The sequence below is a fragment of the Mesoplodon densirostris genome, chromosome 16 (genome assembly GCF_025265405.1).
Source record: "Mesoplodon densirostris isolate mMesDen1 chromosome 16, mMesDen1 primary haplotype, whole genome shotgun sequence".
Taxonomy (NCBI): domain Eukaryota; kingdom Metazoa; phylum Chordata; class Mammalia; order Artiodactyla; family Ziphiidae; genus Mesoplodon; species Mesoplodon densirostris.
In genome coordinates, this window is record NC_082676.1 from 23,211,993 (window position 1) to 23,225,781 (window position 13,789).

Here is a 13,789-nt window from a genome sequence, read left to right on the forward strand (position 1 = left end):
CCGAACTCCAGGACGTTTCCCTTGGTCTTCCCCAACCCTGCCAGTACTCTCTTCCCTGCTCTTTGCTCTCTGTTGCACGTACTGTAAAATACCTACTGACCAACCTTTTGGCCTTCTGGGGAGACTTTGTGCCCCGCAGAGCCTAGCACAGAGTCAGCCTAGAAATGGGTAAGGCCTTTTGGGTAAGGCCTTTTCTGGGCCTCTGGTTCCTCATCTGGTCTCAGATATGTAGGACCCTCGAGCTTGGAAATCAGCAGCTTTGCAATGGTTTTTGGTCTTAATTGCCCTTTAGCTATGGAGAACTCAGAACAAAGATCTAGTTTGCTCCCCAGACCCTAAGCCAATCAGAATGCTGATTAAATGACTGTTGAGGTGCACCTGGACTCCCCATTGAAGCCAGACTAACCTGCAAATGCTTAGAAGCTAGTTGGCCACACTGCTTTCCTCACAGCGGTAGCCAGGGTGTTAGTGCTGCAGCCCAACGCTCTCCATGACACAGACGGGGAAACCAGAGCCCAGAGTGGAGGCCCCAATTTCTTGGAGCGCTCTGTCCACAGCCTGAGAGAAAAAGGGAGGCTTGGGGAGTCTCAGGTAAAAAAGGTAAAACCTCCGGGCCCTGCAGAAATAGAGACGCAGATGTAGAGAACAAAGGTATGGACACCGAGGGGGGAAAGTTGCAGGGGATGAATTGGGAGATTGGGATTAACATATATACACTAATATGTATAAAATGGATAACTAATGAGAACCTGCTGTATAAAAAAATAAGTAAAATTAAAAAAAAAATTTTTTTAAAAACCTCCAGACCCTGGCGCCTAGGATCATAGAACATGTGTGGGATGGGGGCCTACACAAGGGGGAGCCTGGAAGGGAAAATGGGTGCAGCCAGGTAAGCCTGTTGATGCGACGGTTCCCAGCACTTGGTGTCAGTGCATGAGAGCCAGACTCTGCCCGTTTGGGGGAAGCCACAGGGGACCTGGGCTGCAGCCCAGAGACCTCCCGGCAAATTCAGCCGGCAGCAGCCCCCTAGGCCAGTGCTTTGCACGTCTTATGCTAGACGAGGTGCATGGGGCAAATGGAAGAGAGCACTTCTGTCCTGCTTTTAGCCTGCAGTGGAGCCACCTGAGAGCCGATAACAAAGCAGCTTCAGGAGCCCCTCCCCAGACTTCCTGGAGGGGGAGGGGGAGAGTTGGGAGGTAGAGGGGAGGCTGGTAGTATGTCTAGATTGTGCACTGTAAACAAATTTGAGACTTACCGCGTGTTTCTCAACTGTAAGTTATCAGAATTTAAAATATGTGCATCCTTTAAAAGCCAGTAAGTGTACTTCTAGTAATCTATATCGAGAAATAATTGCAGAACAAAGATGAATGCTTACACAAGATTGTTCTTTGCAGCCCTATTTATTTTGCTGGAAAATTTCAAACAGCTACATGCCCCTCAGCAGGAGCTGACTGCTTACAGGCACTCTGGGACCTCTGCACAGCGGGATGTTGTAATGGGGTAAGTCTGTGAGCACTACCTAGGAGATGGCCAAGGAATATTTGTTATGACACTTTGCAATGTCCTAGCAAGGAGGGGCTTTGGGTATACCTGGTGAGAACTTTCGTGGGAAAACATTTTCCAACTGGGAAGTTATTCTTATTGTCATTTTTCTCTCATCCAGTTTTGCACCCCCCATCTCTTTTTCACAGATGAAAAAACTGGGTCCCTGAGAGAAGAAGGGACTTGCCCCATGATCTGCCTGGGGTCCTGACTCCTGGCACAGATCTGGGGTGGGGCTTGGAGGGGAAGGAGAGGTGGGCGTGGCATCAGAGCCCATGCAAACCTGGTGGCCGCCAGGAGGCCATTTTAGGAAGAGTCCCAGGAACTCAAGATCCCTCAGGCCAGAAAAGGGACTGGATAGGCTGCATGAGGCAATTCCTCCTCTGTACCTGAAAACCCAAATTAGAGGCTCCTGATGATGGGGCTTTCTCTTGATTGTGCCTGTTTCTAGTGAACTTGGTTATTGCCTGCATAGGTTCAAATGAATGTTATGCAAATCTATTTTCATTGGGAAAAAAAAAAAGGCCAGCCGTTACTCTTTTTACCTGGGGTTGTGGAAATGGGGAAAGAGACTGATATTTACTATATTCACTTGGCTTCCAACAGGAGCCAAGGCGAGATCCAGTAGCACAAAGGAGATAGGGTTCTGGGAGGTAGAGGGGAAGAATCCAGCAAAGGCCAGGGTCAGTCAGTAATTCAGGAAAAAGCTGGATTTGATCAGCTGAGGGCCTTGAAGGCTGAAGTGAAGAATTTGGATTTGGCAGTGTGGGGTCGTAGGGAGCCCCTGCAGGGCTGCTGAGACAGTGGCTGAGGAGAGGTGGGAAGAGACTGGAGGTAGGGTGATCAGGTGAGCCAGCTCTGGGTAATTGAGACCAAACAGATGGAGACGTGTCTCTGAAGTCTAGGAGGTTTGTAGCTCTCTTCCGTGAGGTTGTGCATTTTCATCTAATATGGATTTCAGTTTATCAACATCTTACTTTAAAAGTCTTGTAGTATTTTTTTTTAAATACATTTATTTGTTTATTTATTGATTTTTGGCTCTGTTGGGTCTTTGTTGCTGCGCACGGGCTTTTTGTAGTTGCGGTGAGCGGGGGCTACTCTTCGTTGTGGTGCGCAGGCTTCTCATTGTGGTGGCTTCTCTTGTTGCAGAGCAGGGGCTCTAGGCATGTGGGCTTCAGTAGTTGTGGCACGCGGGCTCAGTAGTTGTGGCTGCTGGGCTCTAGAGCGCAGGCTGAGTAGTTGCGGCGCACAGGCTTAATTGCTCCATGGCATGTGAGATCTTCCCGGACCAGGAATCTAACCCATGTCCCCTGCATTGGCAGGCGGATTCTTAACCACTGCGCCACCAGGGAAGTCCCTAGTATTTTGTTGATCAGCTACAATTTGCTTAGCTTTCTCCTAGTTGTTGGGTATGCACTCATTCATCTAATTTTTGAGTGCCCAGTGCTTGACAGGCTGTGTGCTTGAAGCTGGGGGGTTTGGGCTACAGTGCCCGGTGGTGGAAAGGATATGGGATTTGGGATTTGGAGCTACTAGCCAGGTGATGGAGGCAAGTTATCCAAACACACTGAACCTCAGCTTTCTCATCTGTGGAAACATCTGGCTTTGGTGGGGGTCAGAGGAAATAAAGGCTGTGTAAAAACCGTTTGTGAATAGCATTCAGCGTTTATAGAACAGCAGATACCATTATCAGGGTGTCTTAGCTCTGCTTCTAATAGCTGTGTGGCATTTGACAATCCAAGTTCCCGTTTCTTTCTCTTCATCTGAGAAATGACAGTGTTGAAAGATAGTCCTAAAGGTCTCTTCCTTCTTTGGCATTCTACCATCTAAGGCTTAAATGTTTTTGAAAGCAACGTATTGTATATATAAATGTCTGTTTGCCCAGTTTAGGCAACACTGGGTTAAAGACTAAAACACTGGATTAAGATTTTAAAATCTTTTTTTTTTTTAAGTTTTTGTCTGCACCCCATGGCACGTGGAATCTTAGTTCCCCAACCAGGGATTGAACCCACACCTCCTGCATTGGAAGTCAGAGTCTTAACCACTGGACTGCAGGGGATGTCCCAAAAAAATCTTTTTAAAATTTTATCTTTTCTGGGTTAAGTGGTGAGGACTATTACCTAAAATTGTATCTGTCTGCATGGCTTTCTTAAATAGCTTTCTAGTTACACTTGATTATCTGATTTTCTTCCTGTGCAGTTTACGTTTCAAATGGGCCCCAAGTTATAGCACTTTAACTTAGGGATGTCCGTGTGGCAGGGATGGGCAGTGACCTGCAGGTAGAGATACCACAGTCTCTTCTCTTGATGCCTTCTGGCTTCTAGACAGATTAATTAGTGAGTGTTGTGCTTTTAATTCGGGGATTAAAAAAAATCCCTTTCGATTTTTCTGATAGTCTGCTGTCCTACCTGTAAACCACTGGGTACTGGTACTTGGAATCACAGCCATAGAAATCAGCTGTCAGAACTGGCTATTGTGGGGCCTGGGAGATTTAATGACTGTATTTTTCTTCATTCTTTTTATTAGGATCCCAGGTGATAGGACAGTGGGAGATCAGATTCTGTTTGGCATGGTTTCATCTTTTTTATATGTGGGAACTTTTTTACCTCCTGGAGTACTTTTTTATTATTTTTATTTTTTAAATTAATTTATTAATTTTTGGCTGGGTTGGGTCTTCGTTGCTTCATGCGGGTTCTCTCTAGCTGAGGAGAGCCGAGGCTACTCTTGGTTGCGGTGTGCAGGCTTCTCATTGCAATGGCTTCTCTTGTTGCGGAGCGTGGGCTCCAGGCACACAGCCTTCAGTAGTTGTGGCTCGTGGGCTCTAGAGCGCAGGCTCAGTAGTTGTAGCGCACGGGCTTAGTTGCTCCGCGGCATGTGGGATCTTCCCGGACCAGGGATCAAACCTGTGTCCCCTGCATTGGCAGGCGGATTCTTAACCACTGTGCCACCAGGGAAGTCCCCTGGAGTACTTTTTAAATTACAAAAGGAAATACACTGTTAATTATGGCAAGTTAAACAATGCAAAAGCATATAAAGAAAAGTGAATAACCTCCCCCCATCATTCCCACCTTTCAGCATTAGCAGTGATAACAGGTATGTATTCTTCCTCACCTTTCTCCATGTTCATGTAAACACATGCAAATATATACACACATCCTGAGAGGTGTTTTCTCTCCTCCCTCTTATTTACATTTTTTCCTAATTTTCAACTATTGCAAATAACATTTCCTACATAAAGATATTTGCAATTCTGAGAATTTCCTGAAATAGATTCTCTGAAGTGGGATTACTGGGACAAAGAGTAAGAATGAATATTTGTAAGGCCTGTTACCAAAGTGCTCTCCATGACAGCATTTGTAGTGTTTGAGTGCTTGTCTTGCCCCGTCCTTAGCCACATCAAGTGTTAGCAGTTTTATGTTAATCTTTGCTCATTTGATGGCTGAGGAATCGCCTTTGGTTCTTTTAATGTGCATTTCTTATTATTATTGGTGAGATTGGTTATCTTTTTTTAAAAATTAAATTTTTTTTTTGGCTATGTTGGGTTTTCGTTGCTGTGTGCAGGCTTCCTCTAGCTGTGGCTTGTGGGGGCTACTCTTTGTTGCGATGCACGAACTTCTCATTGTGGTGGCTTCTCTTGTTGCGGAGCACGGGCTCTAGGCGCGTGGGCTTCAGTAGTTGTGGCACGCAGGCTCAGTAGTTGTGGCTCGCGAGCTCTAGAGCATAGGCTCAGTAGTTGTGGCGCATGGGCTTAGTTGCTCCATGGCATGTGAGATCTTCCCGGGCCAGGGCTCAAACCCGTGTTCCCTGCATTGGCAGGTGGATTCTTTTTTTTTTTTTTTCGGTATGTGGGCCTCTCACTGTTGTGGCCTCTCCCGTTGCGGAGCACAGGCTCCGGATGCGCAGGCCCAGCGGCCATGGCTCACGGGCCCAGCCGCTCCGCGGCATATGGGATCCTCCCAGACCGGGGCACGAACCCGTATCCCCTGCATCGGCAGGCGGACTCTCAACCACTGCGCCACCAGGGAGGCCCGGCAGGTGGATTCTTAACCACTGCACCACCAGGCAAGTACTGAGATTGGATATCTTAAAATTTCATAATTATTGGACATTTGTCACCTGTGAATTATCTCCACATCTTTTCAGGTCATTATGAGTTTTTTTTCTGACCTGGAAGTTTTCTAGTAGTAAGGATACTTGATCCTTGTTTGTCCTATTGGTTGCAGGTAGTCTTTTCCCCCAGTATTATTGTTTGCTTTTTTTCTAAGACTTTTCTAAGCCTTTTTTTTCTTTGTTTTTTTTTTTTTAAACTTCTCGTTTGGTCAAATGTCAGTCTTTGTGATGTTGCCCATTGCTTTTAGGCTCAGAAAGAATATCAGTGATCCAAGGATATTCACCTAGACTTTCTTGTTGATTTTGTTTCTTAAGGTTTAATTTTTAACACTTAACCCTTTGCTGCATCTGGAGTTTATTTTGATTTACAGTGTGAGGTAAGAATCCCAATACATCTTTTTTCTTAATGGCATACGATTTTTTGTCATCTTTCCTTATGTGCGATGCCACTTCTTCTAAGGCATTGAGTTATTACACTGTTTTTCATGGTATATCCCAAGGAGGGGGTATCTTGAGACTACTACTTTAGATGATGAAAAGACAGATTTTGGCCAGGGAAGGAAAGCCTTTGAATTTCTGTAGTGGAGACAGATTCGCCTCTGTGAAGCTAATGATGTTTGGGCTTTAAGGACCCTTACCTGCCCCTGTCTCTTCCAAGGCCCTGGAAGAGGTCATATGTTTTCATAACGCGTACAAATTAAGAAATTGTCATTGTAATCACTTAAGACCACTGTCTTATTCCACTATGACTTCCCTCCTCACTGTTCCCCTCCTGCTAACTGGCCTTCTGTTGGCTCTGGACATTTTTTTGGATCTGGCTAAGGGTTGAGTTAGAATGCATTTAGCTTGGGTTTATCTATTTATGTAGCTTGTAGTCACCTCCACCAACAGTTCAAATACTGACAACTGTCCTGGTAGAGGAAAGCCTTTCCTGACACAAAGTTGCAGGAACAGAGGTAGTGGCACCATATAAAGGTGTTCTATAGCATCCACACCAGAAGTCTATAAGTAAAAGGAGATAAACAAGGTTGGAAACATGGATCAGAAGCTGGTCTGTGGCAAATTCTTCCAATCATGAAGATTGTAAAAATGGAAGCAGAGGACCCAGTTTTTGTTTTTTTTAATTTATTTTTGGCTGTGTTGGGTCTTTGTTGCTGCGTGCGGGCTTTCTCTAGTTGCGGTGAGCGGTGTCTACTCTTCGTTGCGGTGCGCGTGCTTCTCATTGTGGTGGCTTCTCTTGTTGTGGAGCACAGGCTCTAGGCACGTGGGCTTCAGTAGTTGTGGCACGCAGGCTTGCGGGCTCTAGAGCTCAGGCTCAGTAGTAGTAGCGCACGGGCTTAGTTGCTCTGCGGCATGTGGGATCTTCCCGGACCAGGGCTCGAACCCGTGTCCCTTGCCTTGGCAGGCAGATTCTTAACCACTGCACCACCAGGGAAGTCCCGAGGACTCAGTTTTTACCATCACTTATTAAAAGTGGAACTTTTCGGGAATTCCCTGGCAGTCCAGTGGTTAGGACTCTGCGCTTTCACAGCCAAGGGCCTGGGTTCAGTCCCTGGTCGGGGAACTAAGATCCCACAAGCCGTGTGGTGTGGACAAAAAATAAAATTAAATTAAATTGGAAAAAAAAAGGAACTTTTCTTCTTCCAAGAATGTACTTGATAATGCAGTGTACACAATTATAAATGAACACATCATAAGAAAGACTGAATCATCTTTATTTTTCTCTATAAAATCATATTATGAAACTATTATCATATAAGGTCAAAGAAAATGCCCCCAAAAGTAGGAAAAAATACTTGGAGAGGTGTTTCAGGCAGTTAATTAAGAAATACTATGTTATTTTTCTGGATTTTGTGATTTTTGTGATATATGTTAGTTTTTTTAAAATATGTAGTTTGTAGTTTGTAGTTTGCTATCTTTTTTTTCTCATTTTGAATAAAGAGTCACATTTGTGCCAAATTTTATATATTTAATTTTACATTTTTTTTTCTTAATGAAGCCACCCTCCAAATTATATGTTTCAGTTCCCACAAAACCTGGATCTGCCTTCAACCCTTAGGATGAATATATCGGTAAAGATTAAGCCTTACCCCTTAAGAAGCTCTGGTTATAATTTGTCCCCTCTGGCCCTTTGGAAATGAAATTTCTTGCCCTTTACTCTGATTTTGACACGGAAATAAAACTTTTAAAGGGGTCATTAAGTGAATGATACTTTATGCATTCTGTTCTTCACCTTGCCTTTTTCACTTAACAGTATATCTTAGAGGCCTTTCTCTTCATATGTGAAGAACTTCCCTGTTCCTTTCAGCAATTACCTCTTACTTCTTGGTATGGATATACCATATTTATCTTACTGCTGTCCCGTGGATTGTCATGTAGGTTGATTCCAGTATTACTATCACAAACAGTGCTGCAGTAAGTAACCTTATACATCTGTCATTTCACAGAGTACAGTCGTAGGATAAATTTTCAGGATTTGTCTTCCCATGAGTGTATGAGAAAAGTTTAAGTTGGAAAAAATTTTTCTTCAGATTTTTTTATTGTGGAAAAATATACATAACATAAAACTTACCATTTTAACCATTTTCAGGTGTACAGTCCAGTGGTATTAAGTACATTCACACTGTTGTACAACCATCACCACCGTCCATCTCCAGAATTTCTTCATCTTCTCCAACTGAAACCCTGTACCATAAATAGTAACTCCCTGTTCCCCACTTTCCCTAGCCCCCAGCAACCATCATTTTACTTTTTGTATCCATAAATTTGATTACTCTAGATACCTCATAAAAGTGTAATCATACAGTATTTGTCTTTTTGTGTCTCACGTATTTCACTTAGAGTAATGTCCTCAAGGTGCATCCATGTTGGAGCCTGTGTCAGAATGTCCTTTTTTTTTTTTAAGGCTGAATGATATTTTGCTGTATATGCATACCATGTTTTGCTTATCCATTCATCTGTCCTTGGAAGCTTGGGTTGTTTCCACCTTTTGGCTATTGGCAATAGCTCCTATGAACATGGATGTGCAGAAGTCCATTGAGTTCCTGTTTTTGGTGCTTTTGGGTAGATACCCAGAAGTTTCATCAGAGTTTGAAGGCATTACTCTGCTGTCTCTCAGCTTTTAGTATTGCAGTTGGGAAATCCCAAGTCATTCTGAATACTGATACTTTGTATATGACCTACTTTTTCTTCTCTAGAAATTTCTAGAATGTTCTCGAATCCTTATTGAACTGGAATTTCTTGATGATATGTCCTGATATGAGTCTGTTTTTTCCCCTATTGCTGAGAGTTCTGGGAGTCAAGAGTGGGGTGAAAGCCAGGGGGGTGGGGGTGGGAGGGTCTCACCATTTAGTATTATGAGCTCTGTGCCTCACTGGCAGTGTTCCCAGAGCTGAGCGGAGGAAGAGGGCTGAGGGTCTGGACATCTTCAAGAGTTACTACATGAACTTCCGTATAATCCCCTTGTTGGTATCTCCTCTGTCTCCTGTGCCTGGTGGGTACTTGTCCAGGGACGTTCTTCTACCTTCTCCTAAAAATAAACTTCTGATCTGCCAGGGTCTGGGTTGCAGCCATGGTGGGTGGGGAGTAATGTAAGGAAAGGGATCTAAGAGTCTGTTATTTTATATGTATATATTTTTTAAAGTATTTTTATTTATTTATTTATTTGTGGCTGCATTGGGTCTTTGTTGCTGCATGAGGGCTTTCTCTAGTTGTGGCGAGCGGGGGCTACTTTTCATTGCTGTGTGCAGGCTTCTCATCGCGGTGGCTTCTCTCGTTGTAGAGCACAGGCTCTAGGCACGCGAGCTTCAGTAGTTGTGGCTCACACGCTCTAGAGCACAGGCTCAGTAGTTGTGGCGCAAGGGCTTAGTTTCTCCACACTGTGTGGGATCCTCCTGGACCAGGGCTCGAACCCGTGTCCCCTGCATTGGCAGGCAGATTCTTAACCACTGCGCCGCCAGGGAAGCCATATTAGTTTATATTTAGGCAGCTTTTTAAGCCCTCTTCTGCCCATCGTCCTTGCTATAGCAGCCCCTCCCCCAACCTCACCTTCATGCCCCCTTCTAGAGGTGCCACTGATTTCTGAGTTTTTTGAGGATTCTGTGGTATAAATTAGGTTAAATTTTCACCTTTCCTTATTGCCTGCTTGGTTTTGCCATCTGATAGTACTTGTCCATTTACTTTTTTTTTAAAGCAGAGACCATATTCTTTTTTTTTAAAATTTTATTTATTTATTTATTTTTGGCTGCATCCGGTCTTGGTTGTGGCACGCGGGATCTTTGTTGCGGCATGTGAGATCTTTCATTGCAGCCTGCGGGCTCTTAACTGCAGCACACGCATGGGCTTCTCTCTAGTTGTGGCGCGGGGGTTTTCCTCTTCTCTAGTTGTGGCACGGGGGCTCCAGAGCACGTGGGCTCTGTAGTTTGCAGCACACAGTTTCTTTAGTTGAGGTGTGTGAGCTCAGTAGCTGTGGCGCGTGGGCTTAGTTGCCCCGAGGCATGTGGGATCTTAGTTCCCCAACCAGGGATCGAACCCGTGTTCCCTGCATTGGAAGGCGGCTTCTTAACCACTGGTCCACCAGGGAAGTCCCCTTGTCCATTTACTTTCTACCCTCAACAGTTCTGTAGCGCTCCCCTCTCCCATTCTCCTCTTTCTTGTGGGTTTATGCATTTTGAAAGTAGAGTTACAAAAGGGAGCCACATTACATACCTGTGATACATCTACCATCTTCAACTTAATTTTTTTCCCACATGGCTTCCCAATGGTCCCAACACCCTTGTGTTGAGTAGTCTACCTTTCTCCCTCTGGGTTGAGATGCCAGCCTTATCCTACACCAAGCAGGTCCCATTTGTCTGTGGATCCTATTACTGAGCTTTGTCTTCTGTTTCAACAGGTCTTTACTGAGCATATTCTATGTGCCAGACTCTGATCTAGGCCAGGCTGTGATCTAGGCACTGGAGATAAAAGCAGTGTATAAAGTACAACCTCCGCCTCCTGGAGATTACATTCTAGTGAAGGGAGACAGGCAATAAATAATGTCAGGCAATGGTAAGTACTAGGAAGAAAAATAGAGTAAGGCATAGAGAGTGAGAGGTTGAGCTACTGTAGATACCAACAGAGGAGTGCCATCTCAGGAGGTGATGATGAATAGGATCTTTATAAATGGGAAACTTCAGCCATGCATGGATCTTTAGAGAGGGGGGTGTCACGAGCAGAGGAAATACCCAGAGCAAAGACCCTGAGATAGAAATGAGCTGGGTGAGGGACTTCCCTGGCGGTCCAGTGGTTAAGACTCCGCGCTTCCACTGCAGGGGGCGTGGGTTCAATCCCTGCTCGGGGAACTAAGATCACGCATGCCATGTGGCCAAAAAAGGAAAAAAAGAAAAAGAAATGAGCTGGGTGAGTTTGAGGAATAACAAGAACAGTCGTGGTTGGAGCCCTGCAGGCAAGGGGGGAAGTGGTACCTGGGGCCAGATTTTGCAGGGCCTGGTAGGCTGTGGCCAAAAGTGTGTATTTTATTCCACACACAACGGGAAGTCATTTTAGTGTTGAGAACAGAATGGAGACATAAGCATCATTACATGTTAAAAACAAGGCTGTGGTGGTTGTGCAGAGAACAGACTTCGGGGAGGAGGCAGGAGTGGCAACAGTTGGGCTGTTGTCCTAACCTGCTGAGACAGAGGTGCCTTGGGCTAACGGGAGGTGGGGTGGACAGGTGAGAAGCTATTGGTTCTGGAATATATTCTGAAGGTAGAGCCAACAGAACAGGTGGGCTGAAGGACTGGATATGGGTGGAAAGGAAAAGATTGACCTTATCAACTAGCGGAGCTGCAGTGATTGAGCTTGACTAGGTGCTCGACACAGATCCTTTCGTTTACTCTTCATAACCCTTTGAGAGGGGCTTCCCTGGTGGCACAGTGGTTAAGAATCCACATGCCAATGCAGGGGACACGGGTTCGAGCCCTGGTCCGAGAATATCCCACATGCTGCAGAGCAACTAAACCTGTGCGCCACAACTACTGAGCCCGCATGCCATAACTACTGAAGCCTGTGCACCTAGAGCCCGAGCTCTACAACAAGAGAAGCCACCGCAATGAGAAGCCCGCGCATCACAACAAAGAGTAGCCCCTGCTCGCTGCAACTAGAGAAAGCCCGCGCGCAGCAGCAAAGACCCAACGCAGCCAAAAATAAATAAACAAAATAACCCTTTGAGACAAATGGTACCTTTTTGAAGAGTAGAGGGAAAGGAGATACAGATAGTTTAAGTAACCTGCCTGTGACTATACTCTGGTCATTGGAGGAGATAGGATTTTATTTCTGTAAGGTCAGTAGTAATGTCCCTTCTTCTCTTTCTGATTGTAGTAATTGAGTCTTCTCCCTTTTTTTGTCTTGGTCAGTCTAGCTGAGGATTTGTCAGTTTTTACAAGCTTTTCAAAGAACCCACTTTTGGTTTTGTTAATTTTCTCTAATGTTTTTCTGTCCTCTATTTCATTAATTTCTGCTCTAATCTTTATTTATTTCCTCCTGTTTGATTTAGGTTTAATTTTCTCCTCTTTCCTCTTTTCTAGTGTCTTAAGGTAGAAGGTTAGGGTTTTTTTTTTTTAACATCTTTATTGGAGTATAATTGCTTTACAATGGTGTGTGAGTTTCTGCTTTATAACAAAGTGAATCAGCTATACATATACATATATCCCCATCTCTCTCCCCTCTTGTGTCTCCTTCCCTCCCACCCTCCCTATCCCACCCCTCTAGGTGGTCACAAAGCACCGAGCTGATCTCCCTGTGCTATGTGGCTGCTTCCTACTAGCTATCGGTTTTACATTTGGTAGTGTATATATGTCCATGCCACTCTCTCAAAGGTTAGGTTTTTGATTTGAAATCTTTCTTCTTTTTCAAAAAATAAGCCTTTACAGCTATGAATTTCCGTTCAAGCAGTGCTTTAGCTACATCCCATAAGTTTTGATATTTTCGTTCATTTCATAGTCTTTTCTAATTTCCCTTGTTATTTCTTCTTTGCATCATTTATTGGTTATTTTTAAAAATAATTATTTATTTGGCTGCACCAGGTCTTAGTTGCAACATGCAGGATCTTTGTTGCTGCACGCAGGATCTTTAGTTGCGGCATGCAGGATCTAGTTCCGTGACCAGGGATCAAATCCGGGCCCCCTGCATTGGGAACACGGAGGCTTAACCACTGGACCACCAGGGAAGTCCCTCATTTATTGGTTATTTAGGAATATGTTTGGTTTCCATATATTTGTGATTTTCCCAAATTTCTTTTTGTTATTGTTTTCTAATTTCATTGCATTGTGCTCAGAGAACATACTTTGTGTTATTTCAGCACTTTTAAGTCTATTGAGGTTTGTTTTATGGCCAAGCATGTAGTCTATCCTGGAGAATGTTCCATGTGCACAAGAGAAGAATGTGTATCATGATGTTGGGTGGAGAGTTCTATAGATGTCTGTCAGGTCTAGGTGGTTTATGGTATTGTGCAAGTCTTCTGTTTCCTTGTTGATCTTTTGCCTAGCTATTCCATCCTCTTTTTTTTCTTTTTGGCTGTGCCACATGGCTTGTAGGATCTTAGTTCCCTGACCAGGGATTGAACCTATGCCCCCTGCAGTGGAAGTGTGGAGTTTTAACCACTGGACTGCCAGGGAATTCCCTCCATCCATTATTGAAAGTTGGGTATTGAAGTGCCCAACTTTTATTGTCTTCTTCTCCCTTCATTTCTGTCAGTTTTTGCTTCATGTATTTTGGTGCTCTGTTGTCAGGTACATATATGTTTAAAATTCTTATATCTCCCTGATGGATTGACCCTTTTATCATTATAAAATGTCCTTCTTTATCACTAGTAGAGGATAATATTCTTCTTTTTTTTTTTTTTTTGGCCTAGCCATGCAGCTTATGGAATCTTAGTTCCCTGACCAGGGATTGAACCCAGGCCCTCGGCAGTGAAAGCATGGAGTCCTAACCACTGGACTGCCAGGGAGTTCCCTAGGGGATAGTATCTTAAACCCAGTCAGTGTGATTCTCAAGCCCATGTTCCTAACCTCCTACCAATTGTCCTGCTTCTGGAAGGTGCATCTTCAGCTATTCCTCCAGCTCTTATGTTCTCAGTCATTCCAGACTCACCCAAGTG